Here is a 27538-nt window from a genome sequence, read left to right on the forward strand (position 1 = left end):
ATATTCCATTGTATATAATAGGCCACGATTTGTTTATCCATTAAGCAGTTGATGGGCATTTGCGTTGTTTCCACCTTTTGGTCATTATGAATAACACTGCTATGAATATTTGCATGTAAGTTTTTGTGTGGACATGTTTTCAGTTCTCTCGGGTGTATACACGGAAGTAGAATTGTTGGGTCAGATGGTAACTCTGTTCCATGTTTTGAGAACCTGCCTGACTGTTTTCTAGAGTGGCTGCACCATTTTACATTTTGACCAGCAAGGTAAGAGTGTTCCAGTTTCTCCACATCCTCAATACCACTTGTTTTTCTTTCTCTTTTTCTTTTCTTTTCATTATAGCCATATAGTAGGTTGAATTGCTATCTCATTGTGGCTTTTTTTTTTTCTTTTTTAAGGGTCTATGCTTTAATTTTTTTATTGTGGCAAAATATGCATAACATAAAATTTACTATTGTAACCATTTTAAGTGTCCAGTTCAGGGCTATAAAGTATATTCAATTATTGTGCATCATTGTGGCTTTGATTTGCATTTCCCCAATGACTAATGATGTTGAACATCTTTCCCTGGCTTCTTGGCCATTTGTGTATCTTCCCTGGAGAGATGTCTACACAAGTTCTTTACTCATTTTTAAATCGTGCTGTTTTATTGCTGAATTGTAAACTATACTTTATATATTCTGGATCATGGCTCTTTAGCAGACATGTAGTTGGCAAATATTGTCTCCCATTTGGTGGGTTGTCTTTTCACTTTTTTAGTAGTTTTCTCCAATGCAGAGAAGTTTCAAATTTTGATGAAGTTCAGTTTATCTATTTTTTTCTTTCGTGGATTATGTTTCTGATATCATATCTAGGAATGCATGGCCAAATCTGAGATCATGAAGATTCACTCCATGAGTTCTTCTAAGAGTTTTATAGTTTGGCTCTTACATTTAGGTCTTTGTTCCATCTTAATTTTTTATCTAGTGTGAGGTAAGGGTAAGTCCTTTCTTAAAATTCCATGTCATATGTTTAAGATCATGAAAATCAATTTGGCAATACCTATAACAAATGCACATCCCTCTCAATTTCCACTTCTAGGAATTTACCCTACAGAAACATCCTAAGGATGTATGTATAAAGTTATTCACTGCACCTTTTTAAAAAATGCAAAGCATTATGGATAACCTAAATGGCTACCAAATGGAATATTATGAGGCCATGGAAAAGAATACAGGGCTTTGTGTGCCGATTTGCAAGGCTCCCCCCCAAATACAATTCAATGAAAAACCGAATTTTTTGTGTATAAAAACTGTAATATGTATCTACATAGAATTGTAGATATGCTATATGCTATGTATGCTTATATACATAGAAAAACTGCAAGTTTTCATAAAAATCAAGTATAGTAGATTCCTGTAGCACAAGTGGACACTGGGTGCGTAGACAAGTGAAGAGACTTATTCCTGTCTACATTTGATCACAGTTGTTAAAAAATGGAAATGTAGTGCCAAATGATTGGATAAATAACATGTTAAATTTTGTAAAAAGTACCTTCTGAAGAAAAAGAGGATGTGGCAAGAAAGTCACATTGTCATGAGGATTGCACAAAGTTTCCTCCAGTTGAAACACAAGTATTTTCTTGCCTGTTTTTTTCGTGACTGCCAACATCCTAAATACAGTCAGACCATTGCTGATTGAGGTTGGAGTTGTGGTCTTCGGCCATGAAACAGAGCAGCAAACTGGTCCCTCGGATGCGGAACAGCCCTGACCTCATTCACACAGTAATGAGCCAGCATCACCCAGAAGGTTTACCCTTCAAGGATTCTACAGGAAAAAGTTGTTCTAGAACTTCTCCCATGGAAAGAACACGAACACTTGTGAAGACGCCGTTTCACCATTTTACCACCAAGGACCCTGACACTGGATTCCTTACATTCCTAGCCCAGGGCAGTGGCGGGCAGGTGCCCTTGAAAGCCGAGACCCTCCCTACCACGTGCACATCTGTCCTTTAGCCTGGAGCAACCAGACAGAGATGAAAACCTCACCATGGATATTCTACCCCAGTTGACTCTCACGGCAGTTTTGGAGAGCTTGCTCTTGTCTTTCAACATTTCTAAAGTTGTCTCTTGGTGATTTTTTCTCAACCCTTTGAAAAACAGTTGTGGTTGTATTCTGTTTTCGCTGAAATGGTGCCTTCCTCTTCAATGTGATATTCTCCATTGAAACATGTATTTCCCCTTTTCGACGCCTATGGTTAGCTCTGCGGCAGGAGCAAAACTGGTCTCAGACATGCAAACTGGAGGCAGGAAACCCCAAAATACACAATGGTGCCTGTGTGCCTTTTAACCCTTTCAGTGTGTAGTAGACCAGATGACCTGTGCTCTCCTGTGATTCTGAGCGATACTGCAAATGGGACTGGCATTCCAGGAACAAAAGTCTTACATGGAAAAGATGGAGGCACACTGTGAAATAGGGGTGAGTCAAATTCCCTCTGTTTTTATCCTCCTTTGAATATGAACCAAACATATCAGCTCCATAAGTGGGAAACCATGAAGAATTACAGTCCTCGGAGAAGTGGTTGGGGAAAGGGGACAGGGCAGATCAGTATAATAAAACCCAACTTGAGAGAGCAAAAGAACTTCAGCAAAAAGAAAGAAACCGATCTTAGAAATACAATAAAAATATTTTATAAATATAATAAAATAACATCCTCTGGATAACTCTGGATAAAGTTACATTTTCAAAGAGACAAACTCCAGAGTAAAACCGAGTCCCCAAAAATGCTCTCAACAAATTAATGGCTTCTTTAAAAGACCTGGGATGAGTGAGCCCAGTTGTAACCAGCACCTGGAGGAAAGCTGTTTAGCTAAGCCTGAAGATGCCGACCTTCTCATGATGGAAGTACTGGATACTCCCCATCCTTCATGGGGCTGTGAGGGTGAAGGGACTAGTGGGAGACTATGAACTCCTGGCTTGCTGCTGCTAGGAATCCCTTTTCTCCTCTAACGGAGCAGGAGCTATGAAGGGGAAAAGAGCCGCTGTGAGCCGGCTGGCAGTTGGAAGCTCCATTTTGCAAATTGGGAGTGAGCTTTGGGTGGAAGTGAGGCGTATAACCCTACTGTGCCACTCCTGTCTTGTGGTTGAGGCAAGACACCACATGCATCATTTCTACTTCAACGGGAACTTGAGTCAGACTTTCTACTTTACTGTTTAAAAAAAGGGCCCTTGGTGGGGGGAGGGCTTAGCTCAAGGGTTAGAGCACATGCATGCACCAGGTCCTGGATTCAATCCCCACAGTACCTCCTCTAAAAAATAAAAATAAATAAATAAACCTAATCCCTCCGCCTCCGAAAAATAAATAACAAATAAATAATTTAATAAGGATACTTTCTTATTAAAAAAAAGGAGAGGCCCATCATTTAACTTTCACATTGGGGTCAATTTTACCAACTGCATTTCTTTCCCTGGGTTCGAAAACTTGGAGGCAATTGAGGACACTTTTTCACCCGCTAGTTCCATGTGTCAGTAAGATGTGGCTGTTTTCCTCTTGGTGGAGTTAAGCTTTTCTTTTCATTTTTGCAGAAGACTTAAAAGGGAGACTAAAGGACTCTGGTTTAACCTTCTACTCATTGCAGGCTTCCTCTTATCTTTAATAAGAAACCACCAGCCTCTTTTTAAAAATCTCCAGGGATGGGAGCTCACCTCTGTCAAAGAAAGGCACTGCTTTGGCAGCTCTCTGGTTTTGTGCGTCTCCTTGCATTTCACTGATGTTTGCTTCCTCAATAGCTTGGTGCTGCCCCGCTGAGCAAGGCCGATTCCTTTTTCTCCTGACGGCCCTTCAGATGGGAAGGACAGCTCTCATCTTAGGGACACCCTGTGGGCTGTGTGCAGGAAGGACATGTTGTGCCTTTCCCCGGGACTGTGGCCCCAGCTGCCATGCTGGCTGTCAAGCTGTCACTCTCACCTGCAGTTAGCCTTGTACCTCGCTGCTAGATTCATCCGAAAGCAGCTTTACCTTTGTCAAGCACTTGTTGAAAAATCACCCCAGGTTCCTTGTGTTAATTTCAAGCCACGGCTTTTTTTTCCAACCAGCCCTAATTGGCCTCTGAAACCTCATGTCTCTATTTCCCAGCAGAGCCACTCTGCTCTGGTTAGACCAATCTGAGCAGTGGTTCCCCAGCTCACTATGACCATCTATGCTTCTGACCTGAGGCTTCCTGGTGGTTCGTTATCCAGCATGCTTAAAGTTGGCTTTTCCAAAATCACAGTTCTGTGTGCCTTTAAGTTTCCATAAAGCCTATCCTGGACAGTACTGGCTTACAGTGATGGGACATATATTTTGAATTCTTTCTCATAAGTGAACATCTAAGGTCAGGTCTCCTGGGAAACAGGCTTTGAAATGGAGCTTTGCATACAGGAAGTTTATGGGGAGTAGTCTCAGACACCACGCCTGGGAGGAGATAAGGGAAGCAAGACTGGATAGAGCAAAAATTTGAGCCAGGATGCAGTTCAGCAGAGGCTTCAGCCAAATCATGGGGCACCTGGAACTGGAGCGGGCCTTCAGAGTTGTCGTCCACTGACTCAGGGGCCAGCCTTCTTGGTCCTATGTGGACCAGTCACTGTATGTGCGCTGCCCCAGGAAACAGCATCGCCTGAGCAGGCAGCTTCATTCTGTTGAGAACAATTTCTGGGGAGGGACTCTCCTGAGTCTTCAAGAACCAGCACTTCCAGGATCCAGGAAAATGAGTGGCTGGGACCTGAGGCAAAATTGAGGTGGCAATCCATAGCATCTTGACAATGTACAATTAACATCAACCTCGTTTGCACTTGCCTGGATGCATGTGCGTGTAGGTGATTGCAATGTACCCCTCACCTTCCCTAAGAACCACTGTTCTAGCCCTTTGGGGACAACTCAAGGAGCCAAGGATTGGGATGTTCTTCGTTACTTAACACGGCAGTGCCTACTGAGAGGAACAAGCAGATACAGGTTAAAATAGTTAAAGAGGGTTAAAAATGGAAATGCTATCAATACTGTATGCAGTCTGGATGTAGTTTTTGCCTTAAAATTAGGAAATTCCTACAATTAGATTGTGAGAAAAAAAGTCTGAATATAACTGATTCAAAACAGTTGATTCCAGGCTTTGGAGAGCTGATCCGTTTAATTTTATTGGTAGTAGTATGTTTATTGACCTGCTACATACAGAAAATCACACAGATCCTAAAGGCACAGCTTGATAAACTTTGGTGAATACACCCCTATATCCAGTACCCAAATCAAGAAAGAGAAGTTTACTACACCCCAGAAGTCCCCATGTGCTCCCCTGCAGTCCCTGTCCCAAGAGGAGTAACCTCTATCTTGACCTCACCATGGTTAGTAAGCTAGCTCTTGATGTTTCTACAAATGGATTGCTCAGTGTATAACCTGTGGCTGGCTTCTTCTCAGTGTTACATTTGTGAGAGTCATCTGTGTAGTTGGGCTCCATTCATTCTCATTACTCTATAGTATTCCATTACAGATATACCACAGTTTATTCATCCATCCTGTGATACCTGGACATTTGGTTGTTTCCAGTTTGGGGCCATTATGAATCGTGAAGGTATGCACATTCCTGTACCTGTGTTTCGATGAAGATGTAGATGCATTTCAGTGAAGATGTATATGCACCTAGGAAGAGACCTTCCGAATCTATGTGTCCATATGATTAGTTTTAATAGATACTGCCAAACAGTTTTCCAAAGTGTTTGTACCAATTTACAACTGAACAGTGGTGTATGAGAGTTCTAATTGCTTCACATTCTTGCCACCGTGTGCTTTTATCTGTCTCTTTCATTTTAGCTATTCAGGTGGGTAATCATGGTTTTAATCTGAATTTTCCTGATGACCAATGAAGCTTCTTTTAACGTTTACTGGGCTTTGCCCCCAGAAGCCTGCTAAAGTCTTCTGTGTAATTTTCTACTGGGTTGTCTGGGCAAAGGATTCTTTGTGGCATGACATCTGTAACATATATTTATTAACATGATAGAGGAAGAGGAAAACAGAATGTTATAATGTAGCTAGTTTGCCATAAAACTCTACTAAAACTATATAATAAAAATATAAATAAAATAGATAAAATAAAACTATACTATAAAAATATTTTTATTTATAATTATATAAAGTTGAATGATAATACACTAAATTATGAACAATTGCTCTCTCCAGGTGGGAAGATTATGGATAATTTTGGCTTTCTACTTTATAGTTATCCTTATTTGCTATTGCCTATATTTGTTTTAGTAACAAGCATGGATTACTTTTATAATCTGGAGAAACAACAAAGCTGTTTTCACTGGGAAACAAACGATCAAAACCCAAAATGAAACAAACACTTGTGAGCATGCGCTGGTTTGGCTTTGCCGTCAGCCTCTTTCCATCTGGGACATTGAGAGGAAAAGTGTCTTCTCTGGGCATGCCTTGAAAGTTTGGGTTAGAAGAAGAAAGGGTAAAAATGAAGAATAGTTTTTCTTGCCTAACAGCCGTGTGGTCCCTCGCACCCGCTGAGCCCAGGAGTTGATCCTACCAGAAAGACTGGGCTAATTACTTAAATTGCCTTTCTTTGTGGGAGCGAACCTTCCCAGCGCCAGCCACTAAACTTATTTGGTCTGATTGCTGGAGTCCTGCTGTTAGCTGGGATGAGAAAAGCACATTATTGCACAGTTTAAGGGTAATGTCTTTGTTTACGTTTTGCAAGGCAAACAGGGTTACTTCCAGTCTTGTAACCGGGAGTTCTACAAACATCAGGACGGGGGAACACGTGACCCCTCCCCTCCACCTCGTCCGTTTTGTTCTGTCTGGTCCTACTAACCCATAAACCAAAAACATCACATCAACCCAATCTACCCACTAACATACAGCTTTTAAAATTTTTAAAGCAATTTCAAATGTATGGAAAAGTTGCCAGTATAGTACAAAGCACATTCCCCCTACTCCTGAACCATCTGAAAGTTGCCCACACGATTTGCCATCACTTCAAATATCTTCGTCACTATGAAGAAGGCATTCTCCTACATAACCACCATCTTTTAAGTTAGGAAATTAACATCGACATGTTACCACCGGCCAAATTCAGGTGTCTTCAATTATCCCAATCATTGGATAATTGAAGACACCTGAATTTAGCCGGCAGTAATGTGTTAGAAGTACCCGTTGCATTAACCAATGGGTTTTAATGACTAGATTGAGACCCGGCACCTCTTTAAGAGCTGAGCCGTGGTTGGCCAGGCCTCCCTCCTCCCCCTGCCCCGCCCCACGCCGAGGGAGGCCACTGGCAGAGAGGTGGGTGCTTGCTCTGGCGAGCGCGGATCCAGGGCGGCGTTGCTGTCCCAGCAAACGAGGTCGGGCTTTGCTCGGGGAAGCAGAGGGGAGACAGGGGTGAGGGCTAGACAATCCTCTTGGGTTAGGGACAGTACCCAGAGAATGTCACCTAAGCCCCACCTAAAGTTCTCCATTCCCACCTTTTTCTTTTCTCCCACATAGTAGTCCCCCGGTTATCTGCGGAGGGATATGTTCCAAGACCCCAAATGGATGAAACCCGGGATAGGGCAGAACCCTACATATATTCTGTTTTTTCGTATGCTAACGGGCAGGCAGTGTATATACAGCGTGGATACGCTGGACAAAGGACTGCAGGAGATTTCATCACGCTACTCAGAATAACTCACAATTTAAAACTTCTGGATTATTTCTGGAACTTTCTACATAATGTTGCCTACAGGTAACGGAAACTGCGGCCAGTGGAAGCGCAGATAAGGAGGGACCGCGGTGCTTCTACCATGGTCTCCCCTCCCCCACCCTTCCTCTTTGTTCACGCCACTCTATTTTCACACGCTTTTCTGTAATTCTACTAAATTCTTTTTCAAAATTTCCTGAAAAAGACAAAAACAAAAACAAACCAAGGAAACTGCTAAAGGTTGTTATGTAGTGGGAGGTGGGAAGGTGAGGAACAAGATTTGCTCTATATGGCTTTTTTATGTAATCTTTATTTTAAAAATCGTATTAATGTATCACCTCCCGAGAAAGACAAGACATAAGAACAAGCAAACCAAACTAGAAGAATGTTTCTTGGTGCAGCCTACCTGTTAGTAAATCTATTTTAAGGGATGAGGAAAAAGGGCGAAATCATCATGTTTTGTACCTTTATCATCTAGGAATACTACAGCCTGGACCGTTTGTTGCCTCCTGTCTGCCTGTGTTTCTTTGTGACTTTACCACCACTGCCGACGTCTGTTCTGGAAGGTGAGTCTCATGAAGGCATGGGAGATTTTTTTTTTCTCTTTTAAACGGCATAGCGAACTCTGTTCTAACTCTGCGTCCTCAGGCTCCTTGGGGATGGGTGTTCTCCAAGGGTCTGTCCTGTGCTGCTTGCCCTTCATTCTCTCCTGATCGCCTTCATTCCCATGATTTCCACCCTGTGCATAATTTCCAAAACTACATCCTCCAAACTCACATCTGTCTGAGCTCCAAGACTGCATTTCCAATTGCCCATCAAACTCAGCCCAACTTCCTAGTGATATTTTACACCCTTGGAGCAGTTCAGCCTACCAAACTGTTCACATTATTTTTGCAAATATAGAGAGCTGTGCAACCATCCAGTTTAAGACATTTCCATCAACTCAGAAAGTTCCCTTGTATCTATTTGCAGTTATTTCTCTCTCTTACTGTCAGACTCAGGCAACTGATAATCTGCTTGTTAGTTCTATAAATTTGCCTTTTCTAGAAATTTCTTATAAATGGAACCATGCAATATACAGTCTTTTGTGTATAGTTTCTTTCATTTAGCATAATGACTTTGAGGTTTATCCACGTTGTGGTATCAGTAGATTGTTCCTTTTCAGTGCTAAAGAGCATTCCATTGTACAGATACATAGCATTTATCTATTCACAGTTGATGGACATGTGGGTTATTCCCATTTTTTGCTTATAATGCTACTTTGAATATTCACTTGCAAGTCTTTGTGTAGACACACACCTTCATTTCTTTTCAGTAGATACTTAGGAGTAAAATTGCCGTATTATTTGTTAAGCCAATGTTCAACTTTCAAAGAAACTTCCCAACTGTTCTCCTAAGTATTGTACCATTTTAGAATCTCATCAGTGCTTGGTGCTGTCAGTCTCTTACTTATAGGCATTGTAGTGGGTGAGTAGTGAGTGGTATCTTACTGTGACTTTAATTTGCATTTCCCTAGTAAGTAATGATGTTGAGCCATTTATACATTTTCTTGGGTGATAGGTCTACTAAAATCTTTTGCGTATTTTTTAATTGCCTTCTAATTATTGAGCTGTAATAATTCTTTGCTTGATCTGGATACAAATCCTTTATCAAATACATAATGTGCAAGTATTCTCTCCAAGTGTATGGTTTACCTTTTTGTTTTCTTGATGGTATCTTTTGAGGAACAAATGTTTTGAATTTGGTTGAAGTGCAGTTTATCAGCATTTTCATGCTTTTGGTGTCAAATCTAAGAGTTTTCTGCCTAATCCAAGGGCGGAAAGATTTTCTCCTATGCTTTCTTTTAGATATTATATAATTTTAGCTCATACCCTGACGCCTATGATCCATTAAAGGTAATTTCTGTTTACGGAGTGAGATAAGAACTAAATTTGTTTACTTGCATATTCAATTGTAAGGGCTATTTCTTGAAAAATACAGTTTTTAACAGCAGATTGTCTTGGCATCTTTGTTGAAAATAAATTGTCCATTAATGTAGAGGTATATTTCTGTACTCTTTATTCTCTTCCATTGATCAATATGTCTATATATCAATACTGCACTTTATTACTATACTTGTTAGTCATGTTGGAAATGAAGTAATATGACTCCTTTAATTTTGCTTTTCGTATTCAAACTTACATTGGCTAGTCTAGGTCTTTGGCATTTTCATATGTAGTTGAGGATCAACTTGCTAGTTTTTATAAAAATCATCCTGCTGGATTTTGATAGGGATTGCGTTTGAATCTACAGATCAACTTGGGCAGAACAGCCACCTTGACAATGCTGAGTTTTCCAACCTGTGGACATGATATGTTTCTCCACTTTTTTAAACCTTTTAAAAGCACTGTTTTGAAGTTCTCAGTGATTTTTTGTTTTATTCTTTTTATGACTTGCAACTGGAATTTTTTCTTTATTTCGTTTTTAGATTGTTTGTTGCTTGCATTCTACAGCCTTGATAACCTTACTTATTATTTCTAGTAGGCTTTTTCTACATTCTATCAGATTTTCTACATACATATTTTGTGAATAATGATAGTTTTATGTTTTTCTTTCTATTCTGGGTGCCTTTTATTTCTTACTGTAGCCTATTCCTGGCTAGAGGCTTTGGTAACGTTTTTGCTGCCAAAGCCTTTACCCAGGTTGCCAAAGGTTTGAATAGAAATGGTAAAGCATGGACATCCTTGACTTGTTCCTGATCTTACGGAAAGCTTTCAGTCTTTCACCATTAAGTATAGCACAGCTGTAGAATTTTTCAGAAGCTCTTTACCAGGTGGAGGAAGTTCTAGTTTTTGTCTACTTTGTGAAAGAAGAGTTTTTTTGTTTGCTTTTTAAAAATCGTGAATACCAGGTATTGGATTTTGTCAGATGTTTTTTCTGTATCTGCTGATATGATCATGTGTTTTTTTTATCCTTCATTCTATTAATATGGTACATAATATTAATGTACTTTCAAATGTTAAATCAATCGTAATTTCCTGAAGTAAGTCCCACTCGGTATGTAATTTAAAAAACATATATAGAGTTTGCTAGTGTTATTTTTTAAATTTTTTGTATTAATTTTCATGAGGGATATTGGTCTTTAGTTTTCTCTACTTCTGATATCTTTGGTATCTGGGGGATAATCCTGGCCTCATATAATGAGTTGTGTTGTGAAGTATTTGTTTCTCATCCATTGTTATAGATTAAATTGTGTCCCTCCTCCAAATTCACATGTTAAAGTACTAACCACTAGTACCTCAAATGTGACCTCATTTAGAGATAGGATCTTTACAGAGGTCATCAACTTAAAATCATTCTTGTGGGTTCTAGTCTAATAAGACTGGTATCCTTATAAGAGGGGGAAATTTGGACACAGACAGACAGAGGGAGAAGACGGCCATCTACAAGCCAAGGAGAGAGTCCTGGAACAGACTCTTCCCTCACAGCCCTCAGAAGGAACCAGCCCTGTTGACACCTTGATCTCAGACTTCTAGGCTCCAGAACTGTGAGATAATACATTTCTGTGTAGGCCATTCAGTTTGGGGTACTTTGTTATGGCAGCTGTCAATTGAAAAAAAAAATTGCACAACCCAAAAGTTGAGAATTGTATTTTATTTGGCAGGCTTTCTGAGGACTTGAGCACAGAAGACAGCTGCTCAGATGGCTTAGGGACTGCTCCACAAAAGGTAAGGAAGGAACCAGGATTCTGGTGGGGTGGGTTGGGGGGTGGTGGGAGGTGTTGCAACAAACAGGTAGTTGGAACATCAAAAGATGACTGTTAATTCAAGAAAACCAGGTATCTCAAGTTAATGAATTAAGCACTTTTCTTTGAGAAGATGCAAGAGTCTGAGCTTACTGAAATCACTCCTTTGATCTGCACCTAACTCTCTGGGGCCAGTGTGCTGCTTTTCTCCACCCTGAATCCCCTGAGGGTGTACAGAGGGGTGGCTGCAGTGGCTGCTGGCTTGATGGCTGTAACATCCTTTGTTCACTGATACAGTAGGCGACATTCTTCATCCACACAGCCCTAACAAAGTAATACACATATTTTCTAAAGAGTTTGTGTAGAATTGGTAATATTTCTTCCTTCAATAGCTGATAAAATTTACTAGTAAAGTCGTCTGGGCCTGGGCTTTATTTTTTTGGGAAAATTTTTAATTACTAGTTCAATTTTTTGTTTGTTATTGATCTTTTCAGATTTTTAATTTCTTCTTGGGTCAGTTTTGGTCATTTTTGTCTCTCTAGGAATTGATACATTTTAGCTAAATTGTGTAATTTGCTGGAATTAAGTTGTTCGTAATATTCCCTTATAATCCTTTCAATTTCTGTGGGATCAGTGGTTACATTCCCTTTTCATTCCTGATTTTAATAATTTATATCTTTTTTCTTTCTCAGTCTAGTGAAAGTTTTTTCAGTTTTATTCATCTTGTCAAAACAATTGTCTTGATTTTGTTGATTTTTATTTTATTGATTTCCACTCTGATCTTTGTTACTTGGAGGAGGTACTGGGAATTGAACCCAGGACCTTATGTGTGCTAAGCATGTGCCCCACCACTTGAGCTATACCCTCTGCCTCTCTACTCTGATCTTTGTTTCCTTCCATGTAGTTACTGTAGGTTTGATATGCTCTTCTTTTTCATTGATTATAGATATTCTAATTTAAGCATTCAGTGCCATAAATGTTCTTCTAAGCATTGGATTAGCTGCACTCATACATTTTAGTATGTTTGGTTTTGTTTGTAATATTTTCTAGGTAACTTGTGATTTCTTCTTTGACTCATGGGTTATTTAGAAGTATGCTTTTCAAAATTTTGAATTTCCCAAATTTCTTTCTGTTGTTGATTTCCAATTTAGTTTTATCATTGTTGGAGAATATATTTTGTATGATTTGAATCCTTTTATGTTTATTGAGATTTGTTTCATAATTTAACATATGATCTGCCCTGGAAAATGTTCCATGTGAATTAAAACCATTGTGTAATCTTCTATATGTGTTACTTGGGTACAGTTGGTTGATAGTTGTTTACAACTTCTATATCATTATTTTATTTCTAGTTTCATTGCTGAGAAAAGGGACTTGAAATCTCCAACTATAATTACTAAATTTTTATTTCAATCCTGTCAATATTTGCTTTATGTATTCAGCACTCTGTTATTAGGTACCTGTATATTTATTTATTTATTTTTATTGAATTAAAATTGATTTACAGTGTTGTATTAGTTTCTGGTGTACAGCATAGTGATTCACTTATACATATTATTTTTCATTGTAGGTTATTACAAGCATTGAATGTATTTCCCTATGCTATACAGTAGGACCTTGTTGTTATCTGTTTTATACATAGTAGATTGTACCTGCTAATCCCAAACTCCTAATTTATCCCTCCCCTTCCCGCTTTGGTAACCATAAGTTTATTTTCTATGTCTTTGAGTCTGTTTCTGTTTTATAAATAAGTTCATTTGTGTCATTTTTTTAGATTCCACATATAAGTGATACCATATATTTGTCTTTCTCTGTCTGACTTACTTAGTATGATCATCTCTAAGTCTATCCATGTTGCTGCAAATGGCATTATTTTATTCTTTTTTTATGGCTGAGTAGTGTTCCATTGTGTATGTATGTGTATGTGTGTGTGTGTGTGTGTACAGCATAGTGATTCACTTATACATATTATTTTTCACACACACATATATACATACATACATATATATATATATATATATATATATATATACACACACACCACAACTTCTTTGTCCAATCATCTGTTGGTGGGCATTTAGGTTGCTTCTATATCTTGGCTATTGTAAATAGTGCTGCTGTGAACATTGGGGTACACGTATCTTTTCAAAGTAGGGTTTTCATCTTTTCCAGATACATGCCCAGGAGTGGGATTGATGGATCATATGCTAACTCTATTTTTCATTTATGGAATCTCCAAACTGTTTTCCTTAGTGATGCTTATATATTTATAATTCTTATAGGTTCCTGGTGTTATGATCCTTTTATCATTACATGATGTCCCTCCTTATCTCTAGTAATTTTTTTTGTCTTAAATTCTATTTTTCTCTGATATTAATGTAGGTATTTATAATAACTATTTGCATGGTATAATATATTTCTCCCATTCCTTTTCTTTCAATCTGTTTGTGTCTTTGAATCTAAAGTTTTTTCTTGAAGACAGAGTATTTTTGGAGCTTGATTTTTAAACTAGGCAGTGATTGCCTTTTGGTTAAAGTGTTTAATCTATTCACATTTAATATAATAACTGATATGGTCAGATTTATATCTACCATTTTGCTGTTTGCTTTCTGTTTACCTCATGTCTTTTTTGTTCTTCTGTTCCTCTTTTGCTGACTTCTTTTGTGTTAAACAAATTTTTTTGGATGCCATTTTAAGTCCTATGTTGTTTTATTAATTAATTAAAAAATGAATTTCTTAGTGATGCTCCAGTTTACAATATATATGTAAACTTATTACAACCTGCTTCAGTTTAATAATGACCATTCTGGTAAAACACAGCAACTTGGTTCCAATACAGCTCTATTTCTTCCTCCCTCTTTTGTGCTATTATTGCCATATATAGTGTATCTATATATGACACAAATCCTACAGTATAGAATTATAATTATTGCTTTGTGCAGTCACATTTTTAAAAAAAATTCAAGGAGAAAAGAGAACAATACCTCTAGTACAGTCTTTTAAATTTATTTATTTTTATTGAAGTATAGTCAGTTATAATGTGTCAATTTCTGGTGTACAGCATAATGCTTAAGTCATGCATATATATACATATATTCATTTTCATATTATTTTCCATTAAAGGTTATCACAAGATACTGAATATAGTTCCCAGTGCTATATAGACAAAATTTGTTTTTTTAATGTATTTTTGTATATAGTGGTAATCACTGGCAAATCTCAAACTCCCATATTTATCCCTTCCTACCTCCTTTCCCTGGTAACCATAAGATTGTTTAATATGTCTGCAAGTCTGTTCCTGTTTTGTTGATGAGTTCATTAGTGTCCTCTATTTTTTCTTTTTTCTTTAGATTCCATATGTAAGTGATACCACATGATATTTTTCTTCCTCTTTCTGGCTTACTTCACTTAGAATGTTGCTACAAATGGCATTATTTTATTCTTTTTTATGGCTGAGTAGTATTCCATTGTATAAATATATCACAGCTGCTTTATCCAGTCATCTGTCAATGGACATTTAGGTTGTTTCCAATGGCTTCTACTTGAAGTATGTCAGTTGATTCCTGTTGTCATGATCTTGCCTTACATAGCTACCCCGAAGAGGCTAAAGGCTGCAAAAGAGTGGGTGACTTTTGAGGCACTTCCCAAATAAGTTTTTATTTTCTATTATTTTTTCAAGGGAGATTGGTCTTGGTTGCCGCTGTGGATGAAAATGAGATATTGGTGCCAGTGTGTATTAAGGTATATTATGGCTCCCTTGGCCTCATACACTGTTTCATTCCAAAAATAGCAGGACAAAAAAATGGTCAAAATTAAGTTGCAGTAGATGAGATTGCCTAACTTCTTAAGTCTTCCCAGGAGTAATACATATTATGATGACATTTGGCAAAATGTTATTACATGATGACATAGACAAGATTTCTCAAAATACTACCAGACTGTTACTTTAGGCATCATAGTATATGTTTTTGTCATAACTATTATGGAACACCAAAAAAAAAAAAAAAAGACAGTCTGTACGTGAATACTGATTATCATATCACCAGTGCTGATTTTAGATTAAGCCTGTCAAATCCTTACAGCTTACAAAAGGAAAATTAACTTTTGGCTATGATCCTTTGCTAGAGGGTGTGCTCAGTAGATCATCACAGAATGAGGTAAGACCCTCCCCTCCTTCTGTAACAATTCTTTGTTCACATTCTTTAGGATCTTCTTAAGCACCACAATTCAACATAAGGATGTGTCCTGAGTGGAAAATGGGGTCTGTCTCTTGGGCTGAGCGGTCCATTTCCATAATAATTAGAGACAATGGACATAAAGCATATGTAGCATGTACTCAGTGAATGATAGTATCCATATTACTGTCATGATAAGTAATTGGTAATTATTTTGTGATATGGCTGATGTGAATTTATTTCTAAGGACAAGAACCACCCCTGAAGACAATGATAGGGTCAGGTAATGGACTTTGACAAGCGAAGGCTCAGGCAGACCCCTGTGCAGGGCGGCCTCATGCAGCACCACTGCTCTACTGAGAGCCCCGCCCTACCTGGAGGCACCCCCGACTACTAGTGCACTGTCACTGGAGTCACGTGCCTAATGCTGGGGGGGGGGGGTCTGTGGGATACAACAGCCCTTTCATGGGAAGACCTGGATCCAGCGCCATGACTTCCTACCTTTGTGAACTTAGCAAGTTGCTTCATCTCTTAGAGAACCAAGTCTCATCTGTCAAACAGGAATGATGATACCTTGCAGACTTTTTGTGAGAATTGGAGATAATATATCAGAAGTACTCAGTACACAATAAGTGGTACATACTGGTATTATTTAGACACTTTAGTGGCATCCATCTATGACCCCTTATCTTGGAGGTTTTTATGTGAGGATTAAAGGAAAAGTAAATATGAAAGTAATAGGTCTAAATAACAGACCCTCGACAATTGGTAGACTCATGTAAATTTCAAAGAATAGTTATTTTATGGGATCATTTAAGTGTAACTCAATGTGGAGTTAAAAGACTTATTTTAGCTTTGGCTCTATTGCTCGTTATTGTGTGCTCTTGAACAAAACACCCTGGGCCTCAGTTTCCTCACTCAAAAATTAGATATTTGGGTAAATGAGAATCCAAAATGTCCCTTTTACACCAAAAAGGATACTTACTAATACCTTTTAAGGGAGTAGCTTTGGGATACCAGGAAACATTCCAGAAGCCCAGCTAACACTAACAAGTTAGGGTCATTAACTTTGCAAAATGAATGAATTCATTACAAATGAAAGTGGAAGCAAATGGTTTATGCAGTCAACTTAATTCACTGAGATATATTTGCTGTGCTTCTGAGCCCTGGAAGAAATTGCACTGGGCTCTTCTGAGTGCCTCCAAAAAAGGTTTTTGATGGAGTCTTACATGTTTTGCTTCCTACTCACATCAAAACATTCAGCATGCTTTAAATTTAGAAGCAGCCTTTCCTCCTGGTGTTAAGGAAGCAGTGAACACATCACCTCAACCATCCTTCTAACAATGAGAGAGCAGCCTGAACCCACCTGCTGTTTTTATTTTATTTTATTTTTAAGGAAAATACCTTTTGCCAGTCAAAAAGATCAAGTTTACCCTGAAAGAATCTTTCCTCTTAATTAAAAAGCTGTTAAATGATATGCTTTTCAAAGCATTTCTTTGAATTTAATATCAGGGGTGGTGGTGAATGAGAAAGCTTCTCTGCTTTGGGGATTTTGAAACAAATGTTGTTAATGGATTACTTTGATGCCTTAGCTAGCACATACATTCTTCATGATTCACTGTTTTGTTATGCCCAGTGCTTGGCACAGAGTAGCTGTTGAAATGTTGGTTGACCAAATAAATGAATAAAATAAATATTTTTTCATGGTCTCCAACGAGAATAATGTAAACTGTCTCGAGTGCATTAATGGTAAATTCTGTTTTTTATAGAAATTAATGAGGCAGGGCACCTGGACTTTGGGAAATTCAATTTGGGAGTAGTTATACTGGGGACAGCGTGGCTTGACATCTGCTGGAGGACAGGATGGAGTAGTGTGGAGGAGAGCTTATCAACCCATTGCTTGGGCTTTAGCATTCAGTCTCCAGCCCAAATAAAGCTTGTTTGCCTCCTCTTTCTGTGGTTTGGTATTGGGGGTGTGGGCATGTGTTGGAGCTGGGGAGGAATGGCTGAGCCCTGCCTGATCTATTGGAAAGAAACAAGAGGTCGCAAAAGGAAAAAGTCTGAGACAAAATTCTTTGATATGTGGGACTGAGCAAGTGAATGGTATTTGCATTTGGAACTTGATGGTGTTCTCTGTACTGGTGACTTTCCGTACTAAAGGTGCCCTTTCCTTCCTAGAAGACAAAGAACTTCGCTTTATCCTTCACGGTGTGCGGTACTCATTGCAGCACAAGAGAACCAAGGTCCAGGTGGTACAAAGTAGAAGGAAGAGTATTAAACTACTCGTGGCTCAGCTGGGAAGCTGTGTGGCTTTGGGCAAATTGTTTAACCTCTCTGTGTCTCTGTGACAACATCTGTAAGGTGAGGAGTTTGGACCAGGTGACTTTAAAAAAAAATGTATGTATATATATATATATATAGAGAGAGAGAGAGAGAGAGAGAGAGAGAGAGAGAAATAGTCAGTTTACAATCAGGTGATCTTCTTTATTCATCAACATGTATGTGCTAGGTGCCAGGCACTAGGCCAGCAGTGGGATCCCAAGTTGAGTCACCCATTCCTGGTTCTCATCCTTGCTGCTAAGGGCTGTAAGAAGGCTTAATAATAATAAAAAAAAGTCAGCAGGTAAAGAGAGGAAATGACTAATTCTGTTTGCTAAGGTTTAGGAGCTGACATTTGAAGAGTAGAAACTCACAGGATGGTTATGAATTCCGTCGTCATTCATTCATTTCAGAAATGTTGGCTACATGCCTGTCGTACACAAGGAATAGGGAAACAGCTTTGAAGAAAACAAATAAGATCTTTTACCTCATTCGGCTTCATCTAAGCTGGGGGCTGGGAGGGGCAGTTGGGAAGAGGACTATTCATGTGTAACACTTAGTGAACATTTAGTATTGTCTCACTGCACCCTCCCAGTACCCTCACAGCATAGGCTGTTCCCATCGTACACTGTGACAGCGGAGGCCCACAGGAGTGGAACGATTTGCCGAGCTCTCACTAGTAGGTCATAAGGACTCAGTCACCTCTCTCTGTCTTTAGAGTTTCCGCATTCAACAGTCTTGCCATTTTGAGGGTGAGGAGGCTTCGGAGGCCACTGACTGGTTGCTTGTTTCGCCTGCCTAGCATTTCTTCTTTGAGTTAACAGCTCACCTCTTTTCTTCGGAGGTCTAACCCCTTGGACCCGCAGTCCATGTGTTTACAGTGCAAATCCTCTCTCTCCTCGGGACAGGCTTCAGACGCGAGGGCCTGAGTCAGGCGTGGCCTATCTCCTCTTAAGATCATCTGCATTTACGGTTACTTGTAACCAAGAGTCTTGAAGAATACAGCCTCCAGGAGTGTAAGGAGAACGTTTATTTCTCTCTCTCCCTTGTATGATCTTGATAGCACCTGTAAAAGTCTCTTTCAGCCTCACCTAACCTTCGTTCTCAGGGGTTAACAGGATGTGGTCTTTTGAGTGAGTCTTTTGTACTCCTGCTGTCTCAGAACTCTGTCCCCAGGATCTTATATTTCTACACACTAAGTGATGCCAGGCTTCACACACCTGGGGATGAATTGGGCAGCCTCCCCACTGAGTATTACCCAACATTTCTCCCTCTGTCCACACCAGGTCCTCTGCCACCCAGCTCTGGTTTGTTTTCTCACCTTGCTGGGACCCCAGACACAGCTCCTTCTGAGTTTGAGGATGTCACATTGAGAGTCTATGTAATTGCAGTGTTGAGAGCAGCGTGGATGGAGGCTGAAGATGACCAGGAGGAATAGTGGCTTCCCTGGTCCTAGTTTCTAGGCTCTGATTCCTAGAACCCCACTCCCAGATGACCTGCCCAATGCAGCCCTGGTCTTTGCAGCCTGAAGGTCAAAGGAGGAGTCCTTCCTACCTTGACCAGCACAACTTGGACAGGGGTCTCGGCTATTAAAGAGAAATTATTCTGACACTAGTGGAAATGGTAACATTCAAGATTATTGTAAAGGAGGTCAACTCTCCTCAACAGAAGAGAGAGATGGAGCTCAATTTAAACACAAGGAAAAGTGGGGATTTATAGCCGACGAGCAGAGTGAAAGTGTCAGTGGATGGAATATTACTAAGAGGACGTTGAACCTTTAGGACAGTCCATCAGCCATCTCTTTCTCCCTTGGTCCCCACTTCCCTTGCAGCATCTAGTGTGGTACTCCAACCAGGGATGAGTCCTCTCTCTGTTTTTACAGGAGGATGCTCTGAGACCAGTCTCAGCTTTTGGTAAAAAGAGCTTCACAAAGCATCATTGGTAACCACTCCAGGGTCTGCCTGAGGACATGAGTCTGAGATCTGGAAGAGATCCTTGGTAGCATTTGGGCTGGACCAGGACCTCCAATAAAGTCAAGCTAGAAGCCTGACATTCCCTTTTAGGAATGAAGCCATATTTTTCAGAAATGTTGTATAGAGGCCAGCTTGCAAGTCAATATTCATGATGCCTGAGAGAAAGGTCTAATGGATGCACAGATTTAGGGAAGATGGGGAGGCTGGGAAGAAGGAACACAGCATGGCAAACTATATTCCAAGGATGGCACCTGAAACCAGCTGTGGGGAGGAGAGCTGTGTATGCTCTGAATGTCAAATCACGCTGCATCCCAGAACCCCACAACGTTTAGGGTGCTATGCACCCTTCCTAAGTGAGTTAGGAGAGATACAATCACTGAGCAGTGTTTTCTTCCCAACGTATCCTATTGAACCCTCCTAGTGACATGGATCTGCACCTCCACTGGGCCAGAGGTCAAGGCCAATGTGCACAGCAGCTTCACGATGGGGAGGGACAAAACAGCGGAGTATCAACCCCTCAGGGACCCAGGCTGATGGTGAGAAGCACCAGACCACTCACAGCAGGTGTAAGATACACCCTGGGGATGCTGCAAGAATTGAAATTCTTGACTGTGCAAGTTTCACTTAGAGCTTAGGGAGGCTCAGCTCTAGTTAATGTGAGTGTGAGCACATTCTGGTTCCCCCTGGGGAGGCGGCAGAGCCTCAGTCACACTGTGGACGGGGAGAGGGGCGAGGACAGCATCTCAAGGAATCTTAATTATCGGCACAGTGTGAACTTTCAAGAAGCTAAGGTGCAAACTGTTTCTCTCCCTCCTCTTCTCCTTCGCGTGGTTCCCTTGCCCCAGATCCCTGAAGAGCTGGTACAGGGACTGTGGGAGGACTGTGCTGAGCCGCAGAGCTCTTGGGAGGGGTCGCTGCCATCAGGAGAGAGGAGCTGCATCAGGATCCTTGAGAGGGATGTGTCCAGCATACCACGTGTGCTGAGGGGGTGGCACACAAAATGGTGGGAAGTACTCAGAGCCACAGGCCACAGATGTTTTACCCTGGAAGTACTGGGGAGCCGGACATTAATGGGCCCACCGCAGACCCTGTAGCAAATGTCACAGGTGTTCTAATTTATCATTCTCATTGGTCTCTCAGAAAACCCCCATTATTAACTTCACTATGGCCTAAAAAAACCTCTATTATGCAAATGAGACTTGCTGAGGCCTTCCCAGTGAGCCCTTATCCACAGATAACACCTTAGCAGCCCCTCCTGTCTTAGGAAGGGCTTAGTCCTAGAGGAGCGGGACATAAGGCAGCTAAATTTTGATGAGAGTGGCTGAGAAAATGGTCTTGGCCTGAGTGAAGCTGGTCATGTAGACAAGTCAGAGAAGCCAAAAGGAAGGGGACTGACTTTAGAGACACAGGAGAGAGATAAAGAGAGGACTCAGGCCAATTTCACCCGCTGACAGTTTCATTTAGGGCGGAATTTATACCTGCTACTTAGTACCAGCCTTTCTTAAGGTGTGACCAACATATTCAGGAGTCAGTTTCCCTTCAGAAATACATATTTCCAGAGCCTCGATGTTGACGCAGAATAGGTACTTGTCTTGTGCAGGAAAGAATTCAAGAGCGAGCCATAGTGTAGTGAAGGTAGATTTATTCAGAGATGCACACTCCATACACTGAGTGTGTGCCTTCTCAGAAGGCAAGAGAGAGAGGCCGTGAGGTGTGGGGTGGTTAGCTTTTATGGGCTTGGTAACTTCATATGCTAATAACTAGGAGGGTTATTTCAAGTATTTTGAGGAAGGGGTGGGGATTTCCAGAAATTGGGCCCTTGCCCACTTTTGGACCTTCTGTGGTTGGCCTAAGAACTGTCATGGCACCTGTGGCTGTGCCATGAGGCTCAAGGTCTGCTGGAAGTCGAATCTCCTGCCATCTTGGTTCTAACCAGTTTGTCCTGTACTCAGTTGCTGTGTCCTTCCTTCAGTGGTTGCTCCCTGCCCCCTTCCCTCCCTTATCAGGAGTCCAAGTTACACACAAACAAGTGTGATGTCCACAAGCCCCTGGCCCCCCAACAGCTGCCCTCTTGGCCCTTTCATATTAACAAACCTTGTTTGGATGCATCCAGAGATGTTTCCTGGTGACCCAGCTGGCTTCCCTAACTGCATGATCTTAGCTTTACGCAGAAGGCTCTCTGAAGCCCCTCACATAGAATCTCTGGCTTGCTGGCCAACTGCAGCAGGCCACACATTATAGACATACCTCACTTTATAAACCATGAATAATGAGAAGTGTTGGTTTTTCCACCTAGAATTATTTCAAATTCAAATTACGCTTATAAATTTAGATGTCCTTTTGAGTTTTCTGAGTCCCCCCCTTTTTTTTTATGAAGGCGCATATCATCTAGTGGTGAGCAGTGGAACTGCAAGGTGTGTTTTTCAAAGCGCGGCTGTTTAAAGTGGTTTTGTGAGTCTCTGCTACTGGACAGTTTACAGAAAGAAAGTAACATATGTTTCAGATATTCCAGGTTGACATTTTTTTTTCTTATCTCAGGACACCTAAATTGATCCTCCACCCTAAACTGATTCTTCCTTCTACAAAGGCAAACGAAATGTTTAATGCTTAAAGCTGGCATATAAATTTCCTATCAAGTTTACATTAGAGTTGTTATGCTCTATATAACATTTTATAGAACTACCTTTGGGTAGTCAATATATTAGGTTCATTTATGATATGTTTATAAGAATAGAAGCATACTTATGATCTTTTAATACTGTAGACATTTATAGTTATTTCATTGTGTATTGCTGGGTCATATTTAAAATTTACTTGCCATCAGTTTTTTGGCCAGCCTGCTACCCTCCAACTCCCTCTCCTCCACATCATACTCTCCTGAAGCTGCTTGAATTCTGCTTTCGAGTGTTAGAATGAAATCAAGGACTTCCTAGATAATCAGCCTAAATTGGGATCCCTTGAAATATGTGAGTATTAGTCTATTTTGAACAACAGCAACCAAGAAGCAAGAAGCTAACATTTTTGAGACATTCTTAATATCACAGAGCATAAACAAATTCTTAAAATGCATCTCAGCCCTCAGCCTTTGGAATTTATCCTCTCTGCCCAGAGTCTCAGGCAGGGAGAAGGCTGTGACTAACCTGGAATTCCACCTTGGGGCATCTGCCTGCCTTGCTTCCCTAGGTGTCTTTGATTTTCTTTCTTTTCTTTTCTTTTCTTTCTTTTTTTTTTTTTTTTTTTGGGTTGGCTTGGCCTGGCCTGGCTTCCTCTATTCTTTTTCAGAATAGCTGGTGGCTGTGTGCTTGCAAATTGAAATGAAGCCACCCCTGAATGTGGGCTATTTTCCATGTGGTCACCTCTGAGCTTTGCTTCTGTTTTATTTTCTCATCATATTCCCTCAGTGAGGATCCTATTCCTCAGACCAGGGCAGTTAGAATCCTTTCTTCATCCCGGAGTCAGGATGGGCCTCGAAGTTCCCTGGAAGCATGGAGGTCCTCACTTAACATGTCAGTCCTGGGGTCTCATGGTGGCCGGTGGTGGCAGATCTGAAATGGCGGTGCCCTCTGGAGATTAAATTAGGGACTGATGTTTAGCAGTGCAGAAAAATGCCAAAATGGGTCTTTTTTCCTTGAAGATTGGTTTGATGTGGAGAGATTTTTATGGTGCCAGAAGCCACATGCTAGGCTATAATTGAGCATAATTATTGCCCTGTGGGTCGCAAAGTGCTGGACTTGAGGCATCCTACAGAATCCCATTAATTTCTTGATTGGGCTCTAAAAATTGGTGCCCCCGACAGGGCCAGAAAGAGTTGTGTTTAATCTGCCTGGTCTTTAAGTGAAGGAGGCACTGGCTGTCCAGGGCTAATGTTATTTTCTCCTAACTCTGGGGCCTTGATCTGTGAGCCAGGGCCCTGTTGCCAACACAGTTTCGTAGAATTCTGTGATTGTATCTTCATAGCCCTATAATAGTTCCACGCGAGAAAACTGAAGTGGACAAGGAAAGCCTTTGTATGAATGAATCAAACACACACTCCAAATGCCCGCAGAAGACTAAATAAGGCTTCTGTAGTTGTCTGGTTATTTCAGGTGAGAGATTTGGAAAAAGCCTAAACTATTTGGGGAATTACTGAAATAGACTCATGGACACAGACAACAAACTTACGGTTACTAAAGGGGAAAGTGGGGGGAGGGATAAATTAGAAGTCTGGGATTTGCAGATACTAACTAGTAGTATAAAATAGATAAACAACAAGGACCTACTGTATAGCACAGGGAACTATATTCAGTTTCTTGTAATAAGTTGTAACGGAGAAGAATTTGAAAATGAATATATGTATGTATATGTATGACTGAATCACTTTTCTATACACCTAAACTAACATTGTGTATCAACTACACTTCAATAAAAAAAATTTTTTTTTAAAAGGTAAAAAAAAAAAATCAACAAATGAAAAAAATTATTTGGGCAATTACTTTTTCCTTTTTGTTCAACATGTCTAATGACCCAAACTTCAGAAACACCACCCAGAAGGCTCTTGTGCATTCAGGGTTCTGCTTCTCCTTTGGCATTAGTGGGAGATTCTATAGGAATGTGACCGTTCACTCCTAAATACTACCCTCAAAGGTTAGGTATATTTCCCACAGATAACTTAATCATGCTAAACTGATCTAATTGTTAGCATTAAAAAAATCTTCCCAGAACATTTCTGTCTGGTGTCCTGCCTGCATAGATACAATCCATGGAGCAGAAGTTAATTTTTGCTGATTAAATTTGTCCGACTTCCAGGGTCATGGCCTGGATCATTAAATCTCATAATTCAGGCTGTCACTGTGACTAAGAATGAAAGTTGGGATAAGTGTGCACTGTGCCCAGGACTGTTCTCAAAAGAGGCCCATTTTAAACAGTCAAGCCTAGATCTTAGATTTTGTTTACTATGAGATCTATCTCTTTTTCCTCTTCTAGAAGCAGCACCAAATCTCTGGTTAACTGAGGGTCCCTAACAGGTGCATTCCGTGAATTTAAACGTTATTGAATTTTAGGTGGTCCAGAAAAGTCAAATGGCTGTGTAGCTCAGTGGCTCCTCCTGTTACTGAACAAACTTGGGTCCACTTGCCCTTGCAGAGTAAAGCCAATCTACTGACACAGGTTGTGGTGAAGGAAAGTTTAGTGTTTATTGCAGGGCACCAAGCAAGGAGTACAGGCAGCTAACACTCCAAAGGCCTGAACTCCTTTCCTGGCCTTGCAATAAATGCTGCTCTTTCCTCTCCCACAACCCAGTGTCAGTAGATTGGCTTTACTGTGCACAGGCAAGTGGACCCAAATTGATTAGGTAACACTTCTACTGCAGGGAATTTATTTCTGTCACTTTAGCAAGAAGCCTCACTTCTTACCACCTCTAGTAGAAGTTTGAGAGGATTTCCTTCTTGCCTGCTTGCGGATGGAATGTCTCCTATGCTATGGATTCAGTAGGCTGCTAAAGCATTTTTATGGGAAAATTCATTTAGAGTTCCAGCTCTGAATTTGAGATACTGGGAGCACATCTCTAATCCAGCATCTCAGTCGGGATGGCCAGAGAAGATTCTAGTGCATTCTGTGTCACCCATGCCCCACCTGGCCCCTCATCTTGCCTGCTTCAGGGCAGTCCATTTACTGGTTTATCATGTCATGACGAAGGCTGTGGGTTTGTCTGTTGAGCAGCCAAGTCCACACTCTCTGTGATGAAATATGTGTGTTGGAAATATTTGCTTCTAGCATGGTGTTGGTGTTTAACACTGCATCTATCATGTAGCAGCTAAAAGTATGAAATTTACTCAGAATTCTTCTTGACAGATTCTGGATTCCATTTTCTTCAGGAAAAATGACTTCAAACTAAGATAATTAAAAGACTAGAAGGGGATACAAATGATTTGTTCCTGTATGTATTCATTTTCTATTGCTGTGTAATGAATTAGCATCAGCATAGCAGATTTAAAGAACATACATTTATAAAGATGGAAAACAAACTAGTGGTTACCAGTGGGGAGGGGAGAGGGCAAGATAGAGGAAGAGGATTCATAGGTACAAACTACTATATATAAAATAAATAAGATACAAGGATATATTGTACAGCACAGTGAATATAGCCAACATTTTATAATAGCTATAAATGGAGTATAACCTTTAAAAATTGAATCACTATGTTGTGTACCTGAAACATGCAATATTGTACATCACCTATACCTCATTAAAAAATAATAAAGAGCATAGATTTGTTACTCAGTTTACCCAGATCAGGAGTCCAAGTATGCCTTAGCTGGACCCTCTGCTTAGGGTCTCCTGGGATTGCAGTCCAGGTGTCAGCTGGGACTGGGGTCTCATCTGAGGCTCAGCATCCTCTTCCCAACTCCCATGGCAGGAATCACTCTCTTGCAGCTGTGGAACCCATGATGGTTTGCTTCTTCAGGGCCAGCAGGATAGTCTTTGAGGCTTCAAGTCTCTGACTTCTAGATTCTTTTCTTAAGGTGTACCTGATTAGGTTAGACCCACCCAGGAACACCAGCATCTGAGTCACTGATTAGTGTCCTTAATTACATCTGCCAAAATCCCTTTGCCTTTGCCACTTAATATAACTCATCATAGGAATGACATTCATCATGTTCACAGGTCCCACCCACACTCAAGGGGAGGCATTATCCAGGGAGTGTACCCCAGGAGCAGGAATCTTGAGGGTCATCTAAGAATTCTGTGTACTCCACTGTATTTTTATAGCTTTTGAAAGAATATTTAGAATGTAAATCATTTGTATATCATAGTGAGTAGAATCGAGAATTTCTGTGACAGCACAACATTTTCCTGAAAACCCTCATATTCTGCAAAATCATACACCAAAAATAACAGGGCTTATGGAAAAAAAATTAAGGGAAGACTACTCAAAACCTATGCTACTTTTTAACCAGAGTGCTAAAAAGACAAGAATCCTAATAAAGCTACTTGCATAGTTTAAAAGGCTGTTTAAATGCCTAATAAATAATGATATATTATAGCAAATATAGCAAAACTCTACCTAACAAAGGAAAATATGAGCACAGCCTGATAGTCAGGGGAGCCAGAAGTGACTGAGCCTGCTAAGTACAGCAGTGAAGGAAGTGTGCAAAGATTTGGGGAACCGCATAACAAGCCTGTTACCAACCCAAGCTTGGAGGGAAATGTGGGCTAAACAGACTGTGTACAGAATTGTCTTCCTTTGCATCGAGCTGCTTTAGCATACATGTGGTCAGCTGCATTACCTGACTGCAAAATCTTTTAATTTGCTAGGAAACACTGACAGTAAAAATGGCTTCCACATTAAACGGACGTGATCTGTTTATTTACCAACAGTGTTTGAGCTAAGTTGTGTTACTGAAACTCATGTTACAGCCGAAGAGACTGTAAATAATTTAAATTTCTCCTCTCTTGTTACGCTCTTTATTGAATAGTCTCTCATTTCTTCTCTAGTCACTTTTAAAATTGTGGGTTTTATTATATCAAAATATACATGTACATAGTCAAACAGTTCTTCGAGTCTTATTGTGAAAAATAGCCATCCCTTGTGTATCTGCCACCATTTCTTGCTTCTTGAGGCAACCATGTCAACTATTTTTGTTGATTTTTTTGGTATCTACTGCTAAATCTCTAAAT

At 40.2% G+C, this 27538-nt stretch overlaps 1 protein-coding gene across 4 annotated transcripts in view; it reads left to right on the forward strand.

Annotated features, from left to right (window-relative positions):
• The first annotated feature begins 393 nt into the window (after window positions 1-393).
• Window positions 394-27538, forward strand: part of GPR39 (G protein-coupled receptor 39) — a 284672-nt gene continuing 257527 nt past the window's right edge. The window contains exons 1-4 of one of the 4 annotated variants that reach the window (XM_064484715.1): window positions 394-2457; window positions 5486-5579; window positions 8170-8257; window positions 11335-11398. The gene's annotated coding sequence lies outside the window, so the exon portion shown is untranslated. Of the gene's footprint in view, window positions 5580-8032; window positions 8258-11334; window positions 11399-27538 lie in introns of those variants that run through there. The other 3 variants (XM_064484716.1, XM_064484714.1, XM_010980067.3) reach the window with 3 other exon arrangements.

This window comes from Camelus dromedarius, chromosome 4, assembly GCF_036321535.1.
Source record: "Camelus dromedarius isolate mCamDro1 chromosome 4, mCamDro1.pat, whole genome shotgun sequence".
Taxonomy (NCBI): Eukaryota; Metazoa; Chordata; class Mammalia; order Artiodactyla; family Camelidae; genus Camelus; species Camelus dromedarius.